Source organism: Ranitomeya imitator, chromosome 9 (genome assembly GCF_032444005.1).
Source record: "Ranitomeya imitator isolate aRanImi1 chromosome 9, aRanImi1.pri, whole genome shotgun sequence".
Lineage (NCBI taxonomy): Eukaryota > Metazoa > Chordata > Amphibia > Anura > Dendrobatidae > Ranitomeya > Ranitomeya imitator.
The window spans coordinates 98,066,582-98,093,742 of NC_091290.1; the positions used below are offsets into that span (position 1 = coordinate 98,066,582).

At 45.4% G+C, this 27,161-nt stretch overlaps 1 protein-coding gene across 1 annotated transcript in view; it reads right to left on the minus strand.

Annotated features, from left to right (window-relative positions):
- Window positions 1-27,161, minus strand: part of SLC12A4 (solute carrier family 12 member 4) — a 450,549-nt gene that overhangs the window by 382,035 nt on the left and 41,353 nt on the right. The window lies entirely within an intron of this gene.

Below are 27,161 nucleotides of genomic sequence, written 5' to 3' on the forward strand. Positions count from 1 at the left end.
CCTCACTGGCAGCTGCCTCTATGGACAGCGGCATATGAGGGGTTAAAGTGCGGAGATCGACATCATTTCCGGCCCAGCACATGAGGCCTGGCTCTATATGACAGCTGCAGAGGGCAAAGGCACAACCCCTGAGCCCGTGCCATCTCTCTGGCCCAACTGTACATCAGATTGGAGTAAGTCAACTACAACTCTGGGCACAACTGTAAATACGCATGGAAAACGACTTGGAAAACAATAAGTACCGTATATGCAAAAAAGACAACTTCAGATTCGAAAAAATTAAACTTTATTATGAAAAAATGAAAACATAACAGGGATTAACCACTTCACCCCCAGGCTATTACCACCTTCCTGACCGGGCCAATTTTTTCCATTTTGACCAGCGTCACTTTATGAGGTCATAACTCTTGAACGCTTCAACGCATCCCATTAATTCTGGGAATGCTTTTTTTCCATGACATATTGCACTTCATATTAGCGGTAAATTTCGGGCAATATGATTTGCATTTATTTATGAAAATATTGAAAATTTAACAAACAAAAAAAAAAATTAGAAAACGTTGCAATTTTTAAACTCTAAATATTTATGCCCTTAAACCAAAATAGTTATATGACAAACTAGATAACATTTACCACATGTCTACTTTAGATAACATTTACCACATGTCTACTTTAAATCACCATCAGTTTTTAAACTTTTTTGTTAGGAAATTAGAATGGTTAAAATTTGACTTTCCTACCAAAATATTGATTTAGCCCCACATTTTGCATTTTCAAAAGGGAACAGGAGATAATGAACCACACAAGTCTTGCAGTTTCTCCTGAGTAAACAGATACCCCATATGTGGTGGAAAACAACTGTTTGGGTGCAGAGCAAAGCTCGGAAAAAAATGAGCACCATTCAATTTTTGGAGCGAAAAATTGTCTGGAATAGATAGCGGATGCCATGTCAGATTTGCTAAGCGCCTAATGTGCCTAAACCACCCACCGAGAGACCTCATTTCTGAAACTACACCCCTCAAAAGGAACTTATCTAGAGTTGTGGTGAGCACCTTAAATCCACAAGTGTTTCACAGAATTTTATATCAATGAGTCATGAAAAAGGAAAACCATATATTTTTCTTACAAAAATATTGCTTTGTATCCAGATTTTTCCTTTTCACTAGGGTAACAGAATTTGTTATGTAATTTCTCCTCGGTGTGGTGGAAAATTACTGTTTGAGCGCACAGCAGGACTCAGAAGGGAAAGAGTGCCAATTGAATTCTGTAGTGCAATATTGACTGGAATAGATTGTGGATGCCATGTCACATTTAAAAAGCCCCCAACATGCCAAAACAGCAGAAAATGCTCACAAGTCACACAATTTTGGAAACTACACCTCTTGAGGAATTCATCTAAGAGTGCAGTGTGCAGTTTGACGTCTCAGGCGATGGACAGAATTGTGTAACATTGGGCTAAGTGAAAAATTAAATGGAAAATTAACCCCTTTCTGACATTAGACGTACTATCCCGTCGAGGTGGGGTGGGCCCCTACGACCACCGACGGGATAGTACGTCATATGCGATCGGCAGCGCTCACGAGGGGAGCGCCGCCGATCTCGGCCGGGTGTCAGCTGCCTATCGCAGCTGACATCCGGCACTATGTGCCAGGAGCGGTCACGGACCACCCCCGGCACATTAACCCCCGGCACACCGCGATCAAAGATGATCGCGATGTGCCGGCGGTACAGGGAAGCATTGCGCAGGGAGGTGGCTCCCTGCGGGCTTCCCTGAGCCCCCCGCAGCAACGCGATGTGATCGGCGATACAGGGAAGCATCGCGCAGGGAGGGGGCTCCCTGCGGGCTTCCCTGAGCCCCCTGCAGCAACGCGATGTGATCAGAGCAGGCACTGTGAAGCCTACAGTGCTGCATTTCAGATCGGTGATCTGACAGAGTGCTGTGCAAACTGTCAGATCATCGATCTGTGATGTCCCCGCCTGGGACAAAATAAAAAAGTTTAAAAAAAAATTTCTAAATGTGTAAAAAAAAAATAAAAAAAAAATATTCCTAAATAATGAAAAAATACATATATTATTCTCATAAATACATTTCTTCATCTAAATAAAAAAAAAAAAAAATACAAGTACACACATTTAGTATCGCCGCGTCCGAAACGACCCGACCTATAAAACTGGCCCACTAGTTAACCCCTTCAGTAAACACCGTAAGAAAAAAAAAAAAAACGAGGCAAAAAAACGCTTTATTATCATACTGCCGAACAAAAAGTGGAATAACACGCGATCAAAAAGACAGATATAAATACCCATGGTACCGCTGAAAACGTCAGCAAAACAATAAAAAAGTTATATTTCTGAGAATAAAACGATGCAACGATTCTGTAAAATAGTTTTTATCATATAAAAGCGCCAAAACATAAAAAAATTATATAAATGAGGTGTCTCTGTAATCGTACTGACCCGAAGAATAAAACTGCTTTATCAATTTTACCAAACGCGGAACGGTATAAACGCCTCCCCCAAAAGAAATTCATGAATAGCTGGTTTTTGGTCATTCTTCCTCACAAAAATTGGAATAAAAAGCGATCAAAAAATGTCACGTGCCCGAAAATGTTACCAATAAAAACGTCAACTCGTCCCGCAAAAAACAAGACCTCACATGACTCTGTGGACCAAAATATGGAAAAATTATAGCTCTCAAAATGTGGTAACGTAAAAAATATTTTTTGCAATAAAAAGAGTCTTTCAGTGTGACGGCTGCCAATCATAAAAATCCGCTAAAAAACCCGCTATAAAAGTAAATCAACCCCCCCTTCATCACCCCTTTAATTAGGGAAAAATTAAAAAAATTTATTTATTTCCATTTTCCCATTAGGGCTAGGGTTAGGGCTAGGGTTAGGGCTAGGGTTAGGGCTAGGGTTGGGGCTAGGGTTGGGGTTGGGGCTAGGGTTGGGGCTAAAGTTAGTGTTAGGGTTTAGATTACATTTACAGTTGGGAATAGGGTTGGGATTAGGGCTAGGGGTGTGTCAGGGTTAGAGGTGTGTTTGGATTAGGGTTTCAGTTATAATTGGGGGGTTTCCACTGTTTAGGCACATCAGTGGCTCTCCAAACGCAACATGGCGTCCCATCTCAATTCCTGTCAATTTTGCATTGAAAAGTCAAATGGCGCTCCTTCGCTTCCGAGCTCTGTCATGCGCCCAAACAGGGGTTTACCCCAACATATGGGGTATCAGCGTACTCAGGACAAATAGGACAACAACTTTTGGGGTCCAATTTCTCCTTTTACCCTTGGGAAAATACAAAACTGGGGGCTAAAAAATAATTTTTGAGGGAAAAAAATAGATTTCTTATTTTCACGGCTCTGCGTTATAAACTGTAGTGAAACACTTGGGGGTTCAAAGTTCTCACAACACATCTAGATGAGTTCCCCGGGGGGTCTAGTTTCCAATATGGGGTCACTTGTGGGGTGTTTCTACTGTTTAGGTACATTAGGGGCTCTGCAAATGCAATGTGATGCCTGCAGACTATTCCATCTAAGTCTGCATTCCAAATGGCATTCCTTCCCTTCCGAGCCCTCCCATGCGCCCAAACGGTGGTTCCCCCACATATGGGGTATCAGTGTACTCAGGACAAATTGGACAACAACTTTTGGGGTCGAATTTCACCTCTTACCCTCGGGAAAATACAAAACTGGGGGTAAAAAATAATTTTAGGGGCAAAGTTTTTTTTTTTTATTTTCACGGCTCTGCGTTACAAACTGTAGTGAAACAGTTAGGGGTTCAAAGCTCTAACAACACATCTAGAGGAGTTCCTTAGGGTGTCTAGTTTCCAAAATGGTGTCACTTGTGGGGGGTTTCAATGTTTAGGCACATCAGTGGCTCTCCAAACGCAACATGGCGTCCCATCTCAATTCCTGTCAATTTTTCATTGAAAAGTCAAACGGTGCTCCTTCGCTTCCGAGCTCTGTCATGCGCCCAAACAGTGGTTTACCCCCACATATGGGGTATCAGCGTACTCAGGACAAATTGTACAACACCTTTTGTGGTCCAATTTCTTCTCTTACCCTTGGGAAAATAAAACAAATTAGAGCTGAAGTAAATTTTTTGTGAAAAAAAGTTAAATGTTCATTTTTATTTAAACATTCCAAAAATTCCTGTGAAGCACCAGAAGGGTTAATAAACTTTTTGAATATGGTTTTCAGCACCATGAGGGGTGCAGTTTTTAGAATGGTGTCACACTTGGGTATTTTCTATCATATAGACCCCTCAAAATGACTTCAAATGAGATGTGGTCCCTAAAAAAAAAAATGGTGTTGTAAAAATGAGAAATTGCTGGTCAACTTTTAATCCTTAACTCCCTAACAAAAAAAAATTTTGGTTCCAAAATTGTGCTGATGTAAAGTAAACATGTGGGAAATGTTACTTATTAAGTATTTTGTGTGACATGTCTCAGTGATTTATTTGCATAAAAATTCAAAGTTGGAAAATTGCAAAATTTTCATAATTTTCGCCAAATTTCTGTTTTTTTCACAAATAAACGCAGGTACTATCAAAGAAATTTTACCACTAACATGAAGTACAATATGTCACGAGAAAACAGTGTCAGAATCACTGGAATCCATTGAAGCGTTCCAGAGTTATAACCTCATAAAGGGACAGTGGTCAGAATTGTAAAAATTGGCCCGGTCATTAACGTGCAAACCACCCTTGGGGGTAAAGGGGTTAAAAAAGGTATCCACTAAAATGTTGCTTTAGCACCAAGTTTCTTATTGAAAAAAAGATAATAGTAAATGAACGGTACAATTGGTTAAATTTATTATGCAGTTTCTCCTGAGTACGCGGATACTCAATATGTGGTCGAAAACTCCATTTGAGTCACAGTGCAAAGCTCAGAAGGGAATGAGCACCATATTAGAGTGCAGGTTTTACGGTTGTGATTTGAGGGTGTTCACATTCTGTTGAAATGGTTTGAGTAAGCCATGTCACATTGACAGAGCCTTGAGGTGTCAGGGCAGTGGAAACCCCCCAAAAGTTACCCTATTTTACAAACTGCATCTCTCTATTAATTCATCTAGGAATGAAGTGATTATATTGACACTACGAGTGGGTCACAGAATTTTATACAGTGATACATTAGCAGTGAAGAAAAAAAATAATCATTTTTACCACCAAAATCTTTTTTTTAGCCCCAGAGTTTAAATGTTCACGTGGGGAAAAAAGTTAAACCAGCAACAAAATTTGTCACAGAATTTCTGCTACCCCATATGTACCGTATTTTCCGGCGTATAAGACAACTTTTTAACCCCTGAATATCGTCCCAAAAGTCGGGGGTCGTCTTATACGCTGGGTACGGCTGCAGGGAGCGATGCTGGATGGTTCCCAGGGTCTGAAGGAGAGGAGACTCTCCTTCAGGCGCTGTGATCCATATTCATGTAAAAAATAAAGAATACAAATAAAAAATATGGATATACTCACCCCTCCGACGGACCCTGGCTCTCAGCGGTGCAAGCGTCTGCCTCCGTTCCTAAGAATGCAATGAGTGAAAGACCTCCGATGACGTTGCGCCCGCACGTCAATAGTTAACAGCGGCCAGCCAATCGGAGGCTGGCAGCTGACATCAGCCGCAGCGCGCACGTCGCAGAGATGCTGGACACTGGGGGCAGAGATGCTGGACACACTGGGGCAGGACTGGAGACCGATGGGGCAGGATTGGATACACGGGGCAGACTGAAAGACATGGGGCAGGATTGGAGACAGATCGTGCAGGATCATGAAGCAGGATGGATACGATGGAGACTGCAAGGGGCAGGATGGGGAGATCAAATGGGGCAGGATGGATACTCATGAGGGCAGGATGGGAGAACATATGGCTGAAGCCATGAATGAGATACACAGGGCCAGGATGGGGGATATTATTATTACCATAGGGGCTAATTAAGGGATATTATTACTGCAGTGATGTATTTATTTTATTTTTTGAGGACACTGTTTTAAATGGGGGGGTGGTCCGGTTACTGTGTAGAGTGACACTATGTCGCCTCTTTTTCTTCATGTGGTGTAATGTAGAAGTTGGGAAAAATTAAGTAATGTGTTCTGCATGCGGAGCTCGAGATAACTGTGTTATTTCCTGCAGAGACGAGTCCTGGCTGGATGAAGTGATGGCGGTCTGTGCTGGATGGAAGATGAAGGACTTCACCTAGAGACGTCACTGGTGAGTCAGTGTTTCCTATACACTGACACTATACACTGTATACTATATACTGAACTGAAGGGTAAATTGACTAGATCAATGGATGTTTGACAGGTTATAGTTTCACAGCAACTATTTTTCTGGAATAATCTGGTTCAGGTAAATGATGACCCCGTCGCATTACTCCGTCACATGACCCCAGGGGCCCACAGTGTCTGAACAGCCCGGGGCCCTGGCTAACCTTAATCCACCCCTGGTTGTAAAAGAATTTGTTTTCAGTTTGACATTTTGTTTTTACATTTTATTTGATCTATGGGTTCCACAACGTGAGGAAGCCAAACCAGAGTTTGACAATGACGAACTCATTCCTCTTGTGCAAGAACGAGCAGCGTTGAGGAACCCCCGTGATCATCAGCATTCTGACTCAAGATTGATTTGACAACTCTAGGGAGAAGTGGCCAAATCGCTGTTGGCGGATTGGGACCATGCAACCCCACAAGACAGAAAGAATTTTCGTAAGTATTGCAACATGGTCTGACGAGTCTTTTTCCCTGTAAGTGTAGGTGCCTTTTCTAACAATTTATTTAAAAAAAAAAAATTCTTCCCCCTTCACAGTGAAGAGAGTAAAAGTCCATTTGCATTCAATGAAGGATCGCTTCATTAAGGATATGAGAGGAGATTTGTGTTCAAAGTGGTGCTGCTCCAAAGCTCAAAAAATATACATACCATAGTATGCTGTTTTTTCTGATGCCTGCGGTTGTTCAGCGAACATGAGTATCTTGTGTTGTTATGCTATTATATAAATGTATTTATTTTTTTTAATTTAATGTTTTTCATTTATTTTTCACACAGAACCTGGAGCAGCCCAACACAACCTGGATCGTCCTCAGTTGGAGCGGCCCCATTTATCCACCAGCGATGGAGCAACCAGGCAGGCTTCACAGGCTGGGGAACAAGCAGCCAGTTCATCAGGTTTTCCCTTTTCCCAGCCCTCTGCCACTGCTTTTGTTAGGTCTTCTTGTCAGCGGCAGAGGGCCTGGGAGAGATCAATCATGCCCGAGTTTATTCACTTAAAGGGAACCCGTCACCCCCAAAATCGAAGATGAGCTAAGCCCACCAGCATCAGGTGCTTATCTACAGCATTCTGGAATGCTGTAGATAAGCCCACGATGCATCCTGAAAGATGAGAAAAAGAGGTTAGATTATACTCACCCAGGGGCGGTCCCGCTGCGGTCAGGTCCGATAGGCGTCGAGGTCCGGTCCGTGGCCTCCCATCTTCTTACGATGACGTTACCTTCTTGTAGTTACGCTGCGGCTCCGGTGCAGGCGTACTTTGTCTGCCCTGTTGAGGGCAGAGCAAAGAACTGCAGTGCGCAGGGAAAGGTCAGAGAGGCCCGGCGCCTGCACACTGAAGTACGTTGCTCTGCACTCAACAGGGAAGACAAAGTACGCCTGCACCGGAGCCGCAGCGTGAATACAAGAAGAGGAAGTCATCGTAAGAAGATGGGAGGTCCCGAACCGGACCGCGATGCCCATCGTACCGGGATCACCCCTGGGTGAGTATAATCTTTTTCTTATCTTTCAGGATACATCGGGGGCTTGTCTACAGCATTACAGAATGCTGTAAATAAGCCCCTGATGCTGGTGGGCTTAGCTCACCTTCGATTTTGGGGGTGACAGGTTCCCTTTAAACTCGATCTTCCAGGATGGGATGAGGGTGGTTGTAGAAAGACTGGATAGTGGTTTCCAGGAAGTCCATGGACACCTAGACCGCCTGGCAGACGACCTTCAGAGACCGGAGCAACATTCTTTTTCCGCAATAGAGTGGGGCGTGTCAGAAAACCTGCCGCCTGTTCTCCAGCTCCATGTAATTAAGGCCTGTCAGGCTGCTTACAGCGAAGCCGTGCAGCAGTTCCAACTTCAGTCAAGATATCACCAGCTGCCACACATTTGGTTTCCTACATGGCAACAAGGGCCAGCACAGCACCAGTGGTAGAATCCGTCAGCCCCACAAGGACTTAGACACTAACAACTGACTTCAGTGCAAGTCAGCACCCCTGCAGCATGCAGCTCCCACCACGCCGCAGCCAAGTGCAGCACCCCTGCAGCATGCAGCTCCAACCACGCAGCAGAGTACAGCACATCTTGATCAAAAAAGAAAATAGGTATTAAGCTTACCGTTAATGATGTTTCCAGGAGTCCATCCTGACAGCACCCTGGAGGACGTCCTCCTCCCCTTGCTGGGACAGGAAACACACGAGTTTAAAAGGTCAAGTCCCACCCATAGACCTCAGTGTTGTAACAAGAACCGCCTCAAGGAAATGCAGAAAAAAATTGTTTAATGGTAAACATATTACATTATAACCAGGAACATATTACATCATATGCTAGGAATAGGTTACAAACATGCTAGAATACCATGCATAATATAATAATAATAATACAGGGAGGGAACTACCCGTGCTGTCAGGATGGACTCCTGGAAACATCATTAACGGTAAGCTTAATACCCATTTTCCAGGACGTCCTCCTGACAGCACCCTGGAGAGTACCAAAGCACCTCCTCAGGGTGGGATTACCGCTTGGAGAACCTTTCTCCCAAATGCAGTATGCTGACCAGACAAAACATCAAGTTTATAGTGTTTGCAGAAGGTATTGGCACTAGCCCATGTCGCGGCCTTACAAATCTGTTCTAGAGAGGCGCCTGCCCTCTCTGCCCAAGAAGTAGCTATCCCTCTAGTCGAATGTACATGGAGACCCTCCGGAGGAGAGAGCCCTTCAGATTGGTAGGCCTCAGAGATTACCGACGTGATCCACCGTGCAATAGAGGCCTTAGAGGCTTTTTTACCCCTATTCTTGCCCCCATACAAAATGAATAGGTTTGGGTCAATGCGCCAAGCGTTGGTGGCTGCCAGGTAGTCTAGAACTGCCTGCCTGACATCCAGCGAATGAAGGGCCTTTTCTTTAGCATTAGCAGGGTTATTGCAGAAAGATGGTAACACGATCTCTTGATTTCTATTTTTAGTTGTTCCTACTTTTGGAATAAAAGAGGGGTCGAGTTTAAGAATTATACAATCCTCTCTAATTTGGAGGTATGGGTCCCTAGTACACAGGGCCTGAATTTCCCCCACCCTTTTAGCCGTAGTCACTGCCACAAGAAATGCCGTTCTACGTGTAAGAATGGAAATGGGCATATTATCCACTGACGCATAGAGGTCTTTGCAGAGAAATCTGAGGACCAGGTTAAGGTCCCAAGAAGGAGACATCTGTCTGATAGTGGGGCGCAACCTCTGGGTGGCTCTGATGAATCTAACTATCCACGGGTGTGACGCTAGGGGATAGTCAAGGAAAGAACTAAGTGCCGAGATCTGCACCTTTAATGTGCTTGGTTTAAGACCTTTGTCAAACCCAGCCTGCAAGAAATCTAAAATTCTGGGTAAGTCGGGAGTGCCTGCCGTAACCTCAGACCTGCCACCCTCCAGACAGAACCGTCTCCAAATTTTCAAGTAAATTGCTGACGTAACAGGCTTCCTACTAGACTTCCTAGTAGATATTACTTGGCTCGATAGACCCTTTGCCTTCAAGATGAACCCTTCAGGATCCATGCCGAGAGATGGAGCTTCTCTGGGTTTGGGTGGAATACCGGACCCTGGTGGATTACGTCCGCTCTGAGAGGGAGCTCTACTGTATTCTCGATTGCCAGTTCTAGTAGAAGGGAAAACCAACTCCTTCTTGGCCAGTATGGAACGATCAATATGACGAGAGCTCGATCCTCCTTGATCTTTCTGAGAACAGCCGGAACTAACGCCAGAGGGGGAAATGCATATGAGAGAGGTTCCGTCCAGTCCTGGCTCACAGCGTCTATCCCTTCCAGAAGATCCCGCGGGTTCAGAGAGAAGAATTTTGAGACCTTTGAATTTCTCCTGCTTGCGAATAGGTCTATACAGGGGGTTCCCCAGCGAAGACATAAGTCCTGGAAGACGTCCTGGTTGAGTTCCCACTCTGTTGCAGACACCTTTCTTCTGCTGAGATAGTCCGCTATAACATTCTGGGAGCCCTCCAGGTGGACTGCTGAGATAGAAAGGACCGATCTTTCTGCCCAACGAAATATCTTCTCTGTGAATTCCTGAAGTGCATGGTGTTTCGCACCTCCCTGATGTTTCAGGAAAGAGACTGTCGTCACATTGTCGGACATTATCCTGACATGACGATTCTCCAGGATGTGTCGGTTCCTTCTCAAGGCTTCCCAGACCGCGTATAGTTCCTTGAAGTTGGAGGAGCTGTGGATGACGTCTTCCGGCCATCTCCCCTGAAGGATCCTGTCTTCTAGGTGAGCTCCCCAGCCCCAAGCGCTGGCGTCTGTAGTAACTACTACGTAGGGATCTGCGGACCATAACACTCCTTTTCTTAACTTCTCTGGCTCTGTCCACCAGAGGAGAGACCTTCTTACACGATGTGATAGTTCTAAAGTACTGTCCAGAGAAGACCGACTCCTGTCCCATCTGGAAAGAATCAATTTCTGCAGTGGTCTTGAATGGAACTGAGCCCATCTTACGCACGGAATACAGGCCGTCATTAGGCCGAGGACTCGCATGGCCATCCTTGTTGTCACTCTGTGCTCCAGCAGGAGCCGAATCTGAGACTGTATTGCAATCAGCTTGCACTCGGGTAAGAGGGATATTCTGTTTATTGAATCCAGACATACTCCCAGAAAAGTCTTCCTGCACTCTGGAGTTAAATCGGATTTTCGCCAATTTATGACCCAACCAAGTTCTTCCATCACCGAAATAGTTCGGCTACTGTGGTCTGATAGAATTTCTGGCGTTCTTGCCACCAGAAAAAAGTCGTCTAGATAAGGGATTATTCTGATCCCTTGATTTCTTAGGAAAGCGACAATCTCCCGACACCAGCTTTGTGAAGATACGAGGTGCTGAGGCAAGACCAAATGGAAGGCACTGAAACTGGAAGTGACAGGTCCCGGACGGCAGAACTACCGCAAACCTCAGAAGCCTCTGAGAAGAAGGGTGGACGGGAACCTGATAATAGGCACTCTTTAGATCTAGAGTGCACATCACAGCATTCTGATCTATTAGGAGTATTGCCGAATGGATGGATTCCCTACGAAACCTCTTGTACCTGACCCAGGCATTCAGAGGTTTCAGATTTATTATAGTGCGAGATTCGCCGGACGGTTTCATTATGGAAAAAAGGGAGGCGTAATGCCCCAGGCCTATTTCCAGGGATGGTACTGGAATTATGACCTCTGAGGAGAGCATCTCCATTAGGTCTATCAACATGGGAGAGTCTCGCGATACTACCGTAGGACTGATGAATCTGTCTGGTGGGGGGGGGGGGGGGGAGTAGAGCTCGATATTGTAGCCTTCTGAGGTGGTCCGAAGGACCCACTGATTTTGGGTGATCCGGGCCCAATTGTGCGAAAATTGGCGGAGCCGACCCCCTATAAGACTGGCGTCATTGCGATTTAGATTTTGAGGAAGGGCTGAAGAAGAAACCTCTGTTTCTGTAGCCCTGGCTACGGGAGCCCCTATAAGATCCTCTATTGGATCTGCCTCCTCTAAACTCAGACTGCCTTCTGAAGGGGAATCCTCTCCGAAAGGACTGGGGCTTCTTAGATTTCTCCTCTGGAAACCCCTTCTTTTTGTCGGAGGCTGACTCCAGAATAGTATCCAGAGAGGGTCCAAAAACCCTTTCACCTGAGAAGGGAATTGAACATAATTTTGATTTAGAGGCATTATCCCCTGACCAGGACCTTAGCCAGACCGCCCTCCTAGCCGCGTTAGATAAGGAACTGCATCTGGCCGAAAATCTGACTGACTCAGCAGTCATATCAGACAGATAAGCCGTGGCAGATTTCATTATAGGAAGAGAATTTATGATTTCGGATCTCGGGGTCTTATTGGATAGGTGCTCTTCCAATTGACCCATCCATAGGTACATAGACCGAGCTACCGAAGTAGCAGCTATATTAGTTTTTATTAGAGCCGCAGAAGATTCCCAGGCTCTTTTTAACAATATGTCAGCCTTCCTATCCATAGGATCGCGCAGGTTTGATGAGTCCTCAAAAGGTATGGCCGTTTTCTTAGCCACCTTTGCCACAGGAACGTCTATTTTAGGAACTTCGTCCCATAATTTTATGTCTTCAGGCTCATAAGGTAGACGAGCTTTAAAGTCCTTGGATAACACCAGCCGGCATTCTGCCTCTTTCCATTCTTCCAGAATCATGGCCTTAATGTGCTCACTAACCGGAAATACTGTCTGCTGACGTGACATAAGTCCCCCAAACATCAAGTCCTGCCTGGTCTGTGGTTTAGATGTCTCCTCTATTTGCATGGTGCATCGCACCGCCTGCACCAGATCATTTGTGTCTTCTGCCTGGAAGAGGTATTTTCTTTGATAATCTTGGCTTCCTGACGGAAGCTCTCCCTCTTCCTCTGAGACAAAGTCCTCTGAGTTAGACTTGTCCTCAGAAGTAACCTCCTGTTCTCTTAAATCCTGCTCCCGTCTGGCCCGCTTACGGCTGGGGATAGGACTGGATTTCTGCACCATGGTGGACAAAGAAGCTTGTACTTCTTCACGTATAAGGGATCTCATTTCAGCCAGCAGTGTGGGTTGCTCATCCCTTACGACCTTAGCTGTGCAGTCCCCGCATAAGGATTTCCCATGGGAGTCCGGGAGCTTCATATTACAAAGGGGACATCTAAAGGATTTCCCAGATGCCTTGCCGGATTTCTTAATCTGAACAGGAGGACCCGCGGGGTTTCCCTTATCCTTAAATGACATAAGAAGGGATAAGCACTGGGGTGAGCCTGCTTCTGCATATGGATAGGGGAACTTGCGCCATGTGCACTTACCCCCTCCTCGGTTGGAGTGCTTGCTTCCATGATGAGGGTAGCAGGTCCCCGCAGCTCTCGGCGCCAGATCAGGAGCGCTTCTGCCGCTGTGCGATTCACTACACGCTTTCCCCCGCACATACAGCGTTACCGGAAGTAGCGGTAACGAAATGCCGACGGACCGGAAGTGACGCGTTCTGACGACTTCCTGCCTGGAGACGCCGTTCTAGATACCACGCTGCCCGGGATGGCCGCACACCGCGTGGATAGCGTCCGCAGCCGAGAGCCTCCCACCGGGAGGAGCGGCTGCCACCAGGAGCCTCATCCCACTCCTGGTCTTTGGAGCAGAGGGACCCCCCACCGGAGGGTTTCTGCTCAGAGCCTCTTGACAGGGGGAAGGGTATTGGCAAGCCGCACGATCCCCCTGAGCTCCGGTAAGTCCTGCGCAGCTTCTCACTCGTGCGTCCCTTCCTTGGAGGGACAGGAAAAACACTGAGGTCTATGGGTGGGACTTGACCTTTTAAACTCGTGTGTTTCCGGTCCCAGAAAGGGGAGGAGGACGTCCTCCAGGGTGCTGTCAGGAGGACGTCCTGAAAAAAAAAGCTGAGGGAACAGCAAAAAAAGGCACCCAGTACACAACAAAAACAAAAGCCAGGGAGCAGAAAACTTCGCAAAAAAAATTACCCACCACCTCCACCCTCACCTCCCAATGTGTTTATGTCTTCCAATCTGTCTACACATTCCCTTGTGTCTATCCCTTCCAATTTATTTTCCACTCCTAATGTGTCATCTTCCTCAATGTTTCATCTGTTCCCAATGTTTCATCTGTCCAGTTATTTACTCCCATCCGTGAAATTGTAGACAACACCCAATCCTCCTGTCACGGGGCTACCGCAACAGAGAGGTTTCAGAGAACCGCAACACTCTGGGCCTCGTTCACACACGATGAACAGAAGCTCTTCTCCTGAATTCTGACCTGTCTATCTTGTGCCAGCAGGGCAGGGGTTAAACCTTGTTACTTAAGTTGCCGAGAGCTTGGTTTCTCAGCTGAATTGGTGTTTGTAATCTCCACTCCTATATAGACTCAGCTTTGACTACAACTGTTGTCAGTGATCAGTTCCGCTGCCTGGCTTGAAGTGGGAAGGAGCGTGGTGTTAGGAGCTTGGAGGTTTATCTACAGAGATTGTTGTCTGCTGTTTTGGTTGCATGTTAAACTGTTTTCCTTCCTAGTTTTTTCCTTCGCTTCCCTTCTCTGTGTTTCCTCTGTGGTTGTGTGAGCATTTGGTGAGCTTGAGATTTTTGTTACCTTGTCTGTATACCCTGTTTAATTGTCGTATTTATACACTGGTGCAGTCCACCTCCCTGGGGGCCACTGATAGGGCCTGCACAGGAGACAGGGATACGCTGGCGGCTCAGGCCTCCTAACCATCATAGGTACCCCTGAGATAAGGGAAAGCCAGGGCCCCATTATAGTGGCAGGTAAAGGTGTGGGTCCCAGTACGCCGTCCTGCCCCTTTATCGCCGTTAACGGCGTGACACCTGCACTTTGACACTTCCTTTGTAAGCAGTTCCTCACCCACTCCTACACAATCATCCTAGCCCAACACCCCCAGGTCCACAATGTCACAACATTAATGTTTAATTAAAAATGGTTTTTATATTTAACAAAAAATGTTTTGTTTTCACAATCACTATGTTTGTTTATCTCTTTACTTGAAAATACACACGTGTGTATAGGATAACGGGTGATACAGTGGAAATATTCTTATTAAAGTAAGCAAACAATACAGGTACATTTACAAGGAAATTAAACCATTTCGTCTTGCCATGCCACACGTCCTACAGTTAGGGCCAGAAATATTTGGACAGTGACAAGTTTTGTTATTTTAGCTGTTTACAAAAACATGTTCAGAAATACAATTATATATATAATATGGGCTGAAAGTGCACACTCCCAGCTGCAATATGATAGTTTCCACATCCAAATCGGAGAAAGGGTTTAGGAATCATAGCTCTGTAATGCATAGCGTCCTCTTTTCCAAGGGACCAAAAGTAATTGGACAATGGACTCTAAGGGCTGCAATTAACTCTGAAGGCGTCTCCCTCGTTAACCTGTAATCAATGAAGTAGTTAAAAGGTCAGGGGTGGATTCCAGGTGTGTGGTTTTGCATTTGGAAGCTGTTGCTGTGAGCAGACAACATGCGGTCAAAGGAACTCTCAATTGAGGTGAAGCAGAACATCCTGAGGCTGAAAAAAATAAAAAATCCATCAGAGAGATAGCAGACATGCTTGGAGTAGCAAAATCAACAGTTGAGTACATTCTGAGAAAAAAGGAATTGACTGGTGAGCTTGGGAACTCAAAAAGGCCTGGGCGTCCACGGATGACAACAGTGGTGGATGATCGCCGCATACTTAATTTGGTGAAGAAGAACCCGTTCACAACATCAACTGAAGTCCAGAACACTCTCAGTGAAGTAGGTGTATCTGTCTCTAAGTCAACAGTAAAGAGAAGACTCCATGACAGTAAATACAAAGGGTTCACATCTAGATGCAAACCATTCATCAATACCAAAAATAGACAGGCCAGAGTTAAATTTGCAGAAAAACACCTCAAGAAGCCAGCTCAGTTCTGGAAAAGTATTCTATGGACAGATGAGACAAAGATCAACCTGTACCAGAATGATGGGAAGAAAAAAGTTTGGAGAAGAAAGGGAACGGCACATGATCCAAGGCACACCACATCCTCTGTAAAACATGGTGGAGGCAACGTTGTGGCATGGGCATGCATGGCTTTCAATGGCACAGGGTCACTTGTGTTTATTGATGACATAAGAGCAGACAAGAGTAGCCGGATGAATTCTGAAGTGTACCGGGATATACTTTCAGCCCAGATTCAGCCAAATGCTGCAAAGTTGATTGGACGGCGCTTCATAGTACAGATGGACAATGACCCCAAGCATACAGCCAAAGCTACCCAGGAGTTCATGAGTGCCAAAAAGTGGAACATTCTGCAATGGCCAAGTCAATCTCCAGATCTAAACCCTATTGAGCATGCATTTCACTTGCTCAAATCCAGACTTAAGACGGAAAGACCCACAAACAAGCAAGACCTGAAGGCTGCGGCTGTAAAGGCCTGGCAAAGCATTAAGAAGGAGGAAACCCAGCGTTTGGTGATGTCCATGGGTTCCAGACTTAAGGCAGTGATTGCCTCCAAAGGATTTGCAACAAAATATTGAAAATAAAAATATTTTGTTTGGGTTATGTTTATTTGTCCAATTACTTTTGACCTCCTAAAATGTGGAGTGCTTGTAAAGAAATGTGTACAATTCCTACATTTTCTATCAGATATTTTTGTTCAACCCTTCAAATTAAACGTTACAATCTGCACTTGAATTCTGTTGTAGAGGTTTCATTTCAAATCCAATGTGGTGGCATGCAGAGCCCAACTCGCGAAAATTGTGTCACTGTCCAAATATTTCTGCCCCTAACTGTATATCAGAAACTAAGTAGGCAGCAAAGTAATCCCTCATTTGTAGAACTTCCACTGTAGTCCTCAGAGGGGGATCTTTGTAATCACGCAATGTGTTAACAACAGGTTCCTCAAGTTCTAAGTGGTATCGCTCTTTTGCCAGGATGTAATTGTGCAGAACAACACAGGCTTTAAGAATCTCAACAACTGTCTCAGTTTTCAGATTGATTACTGTTCCCAAAATGGACCATTTAGATGCCAGCAAACTAAAGGCACACTCCACAGTTCTTCGTGCCCTTGTTAGTTGTCAGTTAAATTCTTTTGGTGCGATTTAAGCCCCGACTTGAGTAAGGTTTTATGAGGTTGGCACACATTTGAAACGCCTTATCCCCTACCACAACAAACGGCATTGGCGGTCCTTCAGTGTTTGGAAGAGGTCGTGGCATTGGAAAATTGAAATTATTTCCATACAAATGTTGGCCCATGTCTGAGTCTTTGAAAGTCTCAGTCATTTCCTTGTCCAAATAAGCCAATAGCCACAGCGACAAACTGACAGTCAGCATCTGCAATTGCCATGGGAATAATAGAAAAGTATTTTTTGTAATTGAAATACTCGGATCCACGTCCAGCATGTTTCAGAATCAAAATATATGTTTGCTGTCCACAGACCCCCAAACAGTTTGGAAAATTACAAATTTCCTTAAATTTGGCAGCATTTTCCAGCCAGAGTTCAGTTGTGAGTGGGGGGAGGAATTCTGCATGCAGAACGTCACAAAAAGCACGGCAAGTGTCTGCAACTATCCCAGAAAGGGTGGACACTCCAATCCAGAATTGAAAGTGTAGAGATCTTAAGGTCTCTCTGGTAGCTAGGAATCTACCGAACAGAAAATGGGAAAAAAAAAAAATCAGTACATGGCTCCTTTGCTGGAATTCATCAATATAGTTGTGTGTCCTGCCTGGTGATGGATCCTCGGACACATAGCAGAAAGTCATTGAAGCTCTATTCCGATATCCTCGTAGTGTCGAAAAACTTCTCCGGATTTTCAAGAAGCTCGGTGTACAACGAGTGGTAGGCTCCATGGTTCTCTCGTAATTCAATGATGGGATGTTGCCAATAGTGGTGACGACATCTCCTCCGTCTTTCTCATCTTTCATCTTCACAAGCCACAGCAATAGCCAATTTCAATGACAAATCCAGATTCAGATTGAAGCTCTCCACGCTATTCAGGAAGTCTGTTCATTACTAGGACCTTCCAACACCGAACATGTGACCACACCAGTGTCTCATTATATTGCCCATACCCACAGATGAGGTACCTATCACATGGGCTGATCACGTGACCGTGACATCACTGCAGGTCAACCTTAGGGAAAATTCAGGCCAAATCTTAACCTGCTGGGAGAAATATCTTCTGTCCAGCACTACCGATTTCACTGCACCACATACCCCTTTGTTCCATCCTATGGGGGTGGATACATGTCAAACCAGGGGCCTGGAGACCCGGCACCCATGTCAACTTGCTCTACCAGTCGAGAGGGCCTTCTTAGTCGGTTTTGAGCGTCAGTCCCAGAAACATAGTCCATCACTGTCACTAAATTCCTGCCTGTGAACAAGGCACTGAGGAACTTTGTTGCCTCACGTTTCGGAGTCATAACTTTGTTAGGCCTTCCCCACCCCCAGTGGTCAGTATGCAGGTACAATTCCCTTGCACCCCTAACTACTGTCAGGCCTTGGGCTTCAGTCCTTGTCTCATAGTCTGTCCGTGTCACCAGACCCTTTTTAGTCACCACATTTCAAGTCTGCTTCTTTACTAGACCTCTCTCTCCATGATCGCCCCCAATGGTTGGTGCAGCCGTAAGACTCACAGTCGAGCTTACTGTCTGGTCTGAATCTGACCCATCTAGTATACTACAGGGTCTCCCGCCTAGGTTACTCAGCACTGAGCCAACAGAGGAGTCACTACTTCTAACTCCTCCATGCTTTAGGGAATCCTTTAGTTTCTCCAGACCCCGGGTTGAAAGTGGTTGCCATCTTTCCATTTCCTGCAGCTGTTTATTGATCTGAAGTTTGTCAAGTCTTAGCTGCTCTATCTCCCTTAGGTATTCCACCCAATATTCAAGGAGCATTCGGATATTCCTAAGGCTTTCCATTGAGCCGACAATGACGAATGAAATCATACCCTTTTCCCTGGGTATCTGGTCTTCAAAGTCACCTGGAATTCTTAATCTCATCACTCCAGACTTCTTCACCATCTCTTGCATGGCTCGACCATTTCTTCCAATTACTTTCCTCACCATAGGAATAGGCACCTGAACGATCTCTTCCACAAGACTCTGAGCTTCCCTCATCTGCTCCAGTCACCTGGAAGAGTCTCCATTCCTCAATCGAAACATCCACTTCGTACGCACATATCTCAAGTGCATGTCACTCAGGATAGCTACTCTCCTCGGTGTGACATTTGTGGACAGCACCACTAACTGGGGTCCAATACACCTTACATGCCAGCACAGCCATCTTGAATTCTTCATGCACAGACTCCCTGGCACATGCCTCTCTCCGGTCTTCAGGAAGGTCTAGCAAACATTTTAACAGGAAGTCTCTTTCTCTCTTGCTGTCATCAGACAACCATCTTGTGCAGCTTTCAGAGCCAACTTCCTCTGAATGTCACCAGTTTCCACATATTTGGTTAGGATAGACACCTGTTGCTCCATCTTCTGCCAAGCTGTTTTATTCATTGAATGGCTTACTTTCTCTGAGCTCAGAGACTTCCTTCTTCAGCTCATCCATTCTGCGCTCTACCTCTTGTCTCAGGACCTTTTCTCAATCGACATTCTCTTTTATGGTCTCTTTAAGCATCTCTATTTCGTGACCCTGTTTCCTTTTGGCTGGCACGTGTCGCACCATAATTTCTTTAATTATATTTTCAGATGGGTCAGCTTGTCCATCCACACTCTGCCACTTCAGAGTTCTACCGGTTCCTTCATCTGCCAGTTCAGATGAGCTTCCATCCTCTGAAGTGTCATCGGGTACAAAGGTCAACTCTTCAGCATGTTCCACTACCTCTGTGCCTTTGGCCTCCTCTTGGGACTCTATATTAGCGACTTTGACCCTCTCTTGAGGTCCCGCCATGTCACCCTTAGCTACCTCTCGATTTTCTGGAACTTCGGAGTATTCCACAACTCCAGTTCTTCAGCATCAGATTTTCTGGAGCCTTCTTCATACTCAGCACCAGCAGTTGCTACTGGCAATGACACGTCACCTTCCTTCCCGCTCTCTTCAGTGTCAGGAAGAGTACTCACATCTTAACTAAAATCGACAGTCACTGCTTTTCCTTTATTGATATCCTGAAAGGGTGCAACCATCAGCCTCTTTGCACCCCTTATGTCTCTGACGATGGAAGACTTGCCATTTGTGCCTGGGTTAACGTTACTGTACTCCCCGTCCCTTGCGCTAGAGTCACCACTACTCACCCTGGCACAACAAGTCCCCATTTAAACAGGTGTCGTACCCCTTTCCTGGTATTACCCTGTTTTCAACGGTCACACTGTTGGTCACCTCTGCCAATTCCCAGAGTTGGTAAGACCCACACTTTCTTCCGGTCACTACTACGTCTGTCTCGTCCATTTTCGGAGGTGTTACTGCCTTAATGCACGTCATCCCAACAGTAGAAAAACCTCCATTCTCCTGTTGTAGAGGAACTCCCCCCTCCCACATGTCTGGGAATAGCCTAGAGTCCAGGAACGATAGCAACCTCATGGCCTTTAATGTCCTGACCACCTCAATGATCACCCTGAATAGTCCTTAGTGCACCCATGGATGCAGGTGACCTCGAAATTCCTTTTGGACATTATAAATTTATCAGGCACAGCCCTCACTAGGGTCACTGAGCTCCAGGAATCCACCAGTCCGAATATATACTCAGCATTCATCAGTAGGACACACCCACAAGTAGCCTCTTGTTCATATGACAAATTGGACATGCATAGTACAATTGTCCCTGGCAACAGTCCGACTGTCATCCCTTTAACTTCAGGAGACTCCACCCCTTTTTGGGCAACCATCCCTGTTTAGGTTACCACCCCCTTTTGAGAAACTACTCCTTTTTGGGATACGCCGCTTTTGGGACTCCACCCCCTGTTGGGCAACCATCCTTTTTGGGGTACACCCGATGGACTCCCCACGGTACTCTCAGGTCCCAGTTCGCACAGTAGACCGATCTCTCTAGGCTTGCACTGGCCCTTTAAGAGTTTCTATGACCTGGACCACCAATGTCCTTTAATGTCACCTCTCCAGCTCCTGCTGGCACTGCCACAGCTCCCGCTGCAGCCACAAACCGCAGGCACCTCCGGCTGCCCATCACAAGCCGCTGCTGCTGCCACTGCAGCTTCTCCTGCTGCAGAACCTCTTGCTGTAACTGCAGCTCGGCACCGCAGAGTTTGTGCACCCGCCAATCCATAGCAAATTTTTGAAACCCCGCCGAGTTACCACCAGACACTTGTAATCTTCGTGGACCTGCCGATCCACAGGAAACTTTGTACCCCGCCGAGTTACAGCCAGATGCTTGTAATCTTCGTGGCCCCCGCGGTGCCACAGCAATCGCCTCCACAAGTGCTTCCTGGACCATTGCCCGCAGTCTAGCACCATATGTGGGATAGCGCATAACCCGAGTGTGTTGGGTGAAACTTGCTTGGCAACGAGATTACAGCACTCAGGCACGATATCTCACAAAAAACAGTCTATTTGGTTTATTAACTCCGCATAAACCACAATGTAAAGTCAACTTCATTACATCCACAAACATATCAACCACCAGTCTGTTCATGTAGCAGATAAACCTCTCTGTGGTATATTACAACACCCTTGTCTGGGGTTACCTTCCAGGTGTTCCGCTCCTCGAGGTGACTCCTTGTCAATCGTGGCTTTGCCCAACACAAAAGTTGTCCCAGGCTCTGTAGGTACACGGACTCATATGAGGTACCATATGGGCTGATCGCATGATCGTGAAATCACTGCAGGTCCCCAACCTTAGGGAAAATTCAGGCCAATACATGGTTATGTGAAATAAAGAAAACACTCTGGGCTACATAACAGCGACACGCCACCTATGTGACACATACCTCCCGTCGACTGTATACCCTTTAGCCATGCTACTAATATATATATTAGGGCTACATAACAGCGACACGCCACCTATGTGACACATACCTCCCGTCGACTACACACCCTTTAGCCATGCTACTAATCTATATATATAATTGTCTAAGGGTTTTTCCGTCTGTCTGTCTGTCTGTCCTGGAAATCCCGCGTCTCTGATTGGTCGAGGCCGCCAGGCCTCGACCAATCAGCAACGGGCACAGCGACGATGATGTCATAAAGGACGTAGACATCCCGCGTCTCTGATTGGTCGAGGCAACCAATCAGCAACGGGCACAGCGACGATGATGTCATAAAGGACGTAGACATCTCACGTTTCTGATTCAGCGACGGGCACAGTATCGACGTAGATGTCATAATGGTTTCCATGGCGACGATGATGTCATAAAGGTTGCCTCGACCAATCAGCGACGGGCACATTCTGCCGCGAATTCTGGAATCATCATTGTCCATATACTAAGGGGACATGCATAGTCTAGAATACCCGATGCGTTAGAGTATATATATTCAGTCATGGCCAAAAGTATTGACACCCCTGCAATTCTGTCAGGTAATACTCAGTTTGTTACTGAAAATTATTGCAAACACAAATTCTTTGGTATAATTATCTTCATTTAATTTGTCTTAAAAGAAAAAACACAAAAGAGAATGAAGCAAAAAGCAAAACATTGATCATTTCACACAAAACTCCAATAATGGGCCAGACAAAAGTATTGGCACCCTCAGCCTAATACTTGGTTGCACAACCTTTAGCCAAAATAACTGCGACCAACCGCTTCCGGTAACCATCAATGAGTTTCTTACAATGCTCTGCTGGAATTTTAGACCATTCTTCTTTGGCAAACTGCTCCAGGTCCCTGATATTTTAAGGGAGCCTTCTCCAAACTGCTATTGTAGATATCTCCACAGGTGTTCTATGGGATTCAGGTCTGGACTCATTGCTGGCCACCTTAGAAGTCTCCAGTGCTTTCTCTCAAACCATTTTCTAGTGCTTTTTGAAGTGTGTTTTGGGTCATTGTCCTGCTGGAAGACCCATGACCTCTGAGGGAGACCCAGCTTTCTCACACTGGGCCCTACATTATGCTGCAAAATTTGTTGGTAGTCTTCAGACTTCATAATGCCATGCACACGGTCAAGCAATCCAGTGCCAGAGGCAGCAAAGCAACCCCAAAACATCAGGGAACCTCCACCATGTTTGACTGTAGGGACCGTGTTCTTTTCTTTGAATGCCTCTTTTTTTCTCCTGGAAACTATGTTGATGCCTTTGCCCAAAAAGCTCTACTTTTGTCTTATCTGACCAGAGACATTCTTCCAAAACATTTTAGGCTTTTTCAGGTAAGTTTTGGCAAACTCCAGCCTGGCTTTTTTATGTCTCGGGGTAAGAAGTGGGGTCTTCCTGGGTCTCCTACCATACAGTCTCTCTTAATTCAGACGCCGTCGGATAGTACGGGTTGACACTGTTGTACCCTTGGACTGCAGGGCAGCTTGAACTTGTTTGGATGTTAGTCGAGGTTCTTTATCCAACATCCGCACAGTCTTGCGTTGAAATCTCTTGTCAATTTTTCTTTTCTATCCACATCTAGGGAGGTTAGCCAAAGTGCCATGGGCTTTAAACTTCTTGATGACACTGTGCACGGTAGACACAAGAACTTTCAGGTCTTTGGAGATGGACTTGTAGCCTTGAGATTGCTCATGCTTCCTCACAATTTGGTTTCTCAAGTCCTCAGACAGTTCTTTGGTCTTCTTTCTTTTCTCCATGCTCAATGTGGTACACACAAGGACACAGGACAGAGGTGGAGTCAACTTTAATCCACGTCAACTGGCCGCAAGTGTGATTTAGTTATTGCCAACACCTGCTAGGTGCCACAGGTAAGTTACAGGTGCTGTTAATTACACAAAGTAGAGAAGCATCACATGATTTTTCAAACAGTGCCAATACTTTTGTCCACCCCCTTTTTTATGTTTGGTGTGGAATTATATCCAATTTGGCTTTAGGACAAGTCTTTTTGTGTTTTTTTTATTTACGACAAATTAAATGAAGATTATATATATATATATATATATATATATATATATATAACACACACACGTATACGTGTGTGTGTGTGTGTGTGTGTGTGTGTGTGTGTGTGTGTGTGTGTGTGTGTGTATATATTACTTATTTATATAGCACTATTAATTCCATGGTGCTGTACATGAGAAAGGGTTACATACAGAGTTGTAGATATCGTTTACAGTAAACAAGTTTACAGTGACAGACTGGTACAGAAGGGGGAGAGGACCCTGTCCTTGCGGACTTACATTCCATGGGTATACATATACATACATACACACACACATATACACTAGATGGTGGCCCGATTCTAACACATCGGGTATTCTTTCTAGAATATGTATGTATGTCGCGCTGTGAGTGGGAATTAAATTCCGTGCCAATATCGCTGATCGGCCAGCTGGGCGTGACCAATCAGCGAAGCGTGGTTCAAATCTGGCGCCAATTTGCGGACGGACTGCGCCTGTCGCTGATTGGTTGCAACCGGTCGGGCACAACCAATGACCGAAGCGGTGTTTAAATCTCTCGTCAATATCGCTGATGCAGCCATGCAGTTTATAGCGCAGCCACGCAGTTTATAGCGCAGCCACGTAGTATATAGCGCAGCCACGTAGTATATAGCGCAGCCACGTAGTATATAGCGCAGCCACGTAGTATATAGCGCAGCCACATAGTATATAGCGCAGCCACATAGTATATAGCGCAGCCACATAGTATTTAGCGCAGCCACATAGTATATAGCGCAGCCACATAGTATATAGCGCAGCCACATAGTATATAGCGCAGCCACATAGTATATAGCGCAGCCACATAGTATATAGCGCAGCCACATAGTATATAGCGCAGCCACATAGTATATAGCGCAGCCACATAGTATATAGCGCAGCCACATAGTATATAGCGCAGCCACATAGTATATAGCGCAGCCACATAGTATATAGCGCAGCCACATAGTATATAGCGCAGCCACATAGTATATAGCGCAGCCACATAGTATATAGCGCAGCCACATAGTATATAGCGCAGCCACATAGTATATAGCGCAGCCACATAGTATATAGCGCAGCCACATAGTATATAGCGCAGCCACATAGTATATAGCGCAGCCACATAGTATATAGCGCAGCCACATAGTATATAGCGCAGCCACATAGTATATAGCGCAGCCACATAGTATATAGCGCAGCCACATAGTATATAGCGCAGCCACATAGTATATAGCGCAGCCACATAGTATATAGCGCAGCCACATAGTATATAGCGCAGCCACATAGTATATAGCGCAGCCACATAGTATATAGCGCAGCCACATAGTATATAGCGCAGCCACATAGTATATAGCGCAGCCACATAGTATATAGCGCAGCCACATAGTATATAGCGCAGCCACATAGTATATAGCGCAGCCACATAGTATATAGCGCAGCCACATAGTATATAGCGCAGCCACATAGTATATAGCGCAGCCACATAGTATATAGCGCAGCCACATAGTATATAGCGCAGCCACATAGTATATAGCGCAGCCACATAGTATATAGCGCAGCCACATAGTATATAGCGCAGCCACATAGTATATAGCGCAGCCACATAGTATATAGCGCAGCCACATAGTATATAGCGCAGCCACATAGTATATAGCGCAGCCACATAGTATATAGCGCAGCCACATAGTATATAGCGCAGCCACATAGTATATAGCGCAGCCACATAGTATATAGCGCAGCCACATAGTATATAGCGCAGCCACATAGTATATAGCGCAGCCACATAGTATATAGCGCAGCCACATAGTATATAGCGCAGCCACATAGTATATAGCGCAGCCACATAGTATATAGCGCAGCCACATAGTATATAGCGCAGCCACATAGTATATAGCGCAGCCACATAGTATATAGCGCAGCCACATAGTATATAGCGCAGCCACATAGTATATAGCGCAGCCACATAGTATATAGCGCAGCCACATAGTATATAGCGCAGCCACATAGTATATAGCGCAGCCACATAGTATATAGCGCAGCCACATAGTATATAGCGCAGCCACATAGTATATAGCGCAGCCACGTAGTATATAGCGCAGCCACGTAGTATATAGCGCAGCCACGTAGTATATAGCGCAGCCACGTAGTATATAGCGCAGCCACGTAGTATATAGCGCAGCCACGTAGTATATAGCGCAGCCACGTAGTATATAGCGCAGCCACGTAGTATATAGCGCAGCCACGTAGTATATAGCGCAGCCACGTAGTATATAGCGCAGCCACGTAGTATATAGCGCAGCCACGTAGTATATAGCGCAGCCACGTAGTATATAGCGCAGCCACGTAGTATATAGCGCAGCCACGTAGTATATAGCGCAGCCACGTAGTATATAGCGCAGCCACGTAGTATATAGCGCAGCCACGTAGTATATAGCGCAGCCACGTAGTATATAGCGCAGCCACGTAGTATATAGCGCAGCCACGTAGTATATAACAGCCCACAGAGTAAATAACACAGCCCACGCAGTATATAACACTGCCCACGTAGTATATATCAGTAACGCAGTATATAACATAGCCCACGTAGTATATAGCAGTGTGGGCACCATATCTCTGTAAAAAAAAAGAATTAAAATAGCGGTCTCGCATCAATGGACTGTGAGCTTCCTAAGCTTGTCGCTACCTCCTCACTGTGGTGGCCTGCCAAAAGCGGGGAGCCACTGGTGGGGGTATTCGGCACTGGAAGCAGCTCCAATCCCTGCAAGCTAGCGGAAGGGTGAGACTCTATTTTGCACCATCTTGGGTATTTGCTGGGACTATTCTATATGCTATTGTGTGCTGGTGGTTCAATAAATTGTTTCCACACGGTTTTACCCTCACCCTGTGTTGTCCGAGTAGTGTTCTGCTCATGGGGGGGAGAGAGAGCAAGTGTTAAGTGGTATGAGCCCCGGTCCATGCAGTCTTTCTAAAAACAGATAGGCCAGCAGACGAGAGCACCCACTAACCCTGTGTCTCTATACCAAGCAAAAATAATTAAAAAAAATGGGTTTAGAGTAACACTTGTGAAAAAGTTAAATGTTGATTTTTTTATATAACAAAAATTTCTGTGAAGCACCTGAAGGGTTGATAAACTTCTTGATTCTTGATTGTGGTTTTGCATACCTTGATGTGTGCAGTGTTTAATACAGTGTCACCTTATTGTATTTTCTGTCATATAAACCCCTCAGTCACTTCAAATGTGAGGGGGTCCCTAAGAAAAAAAAAATGGTTTTGTAAATTTTATTGGAAAAAATGAGAAAATTGCTGGTCAATTTTAACCCTTGTAACTTCCTAAGGAAAAAAAATGTTTCAAAAATGGTTTTGATTTAAAAGTCGACATGTGTGAAAAGTTATTTATTAAAAGGGAACCTGTCAGTAGGATTGTGCTGAGTAACCTACAGTGTCAGGTCGACGCCATTAT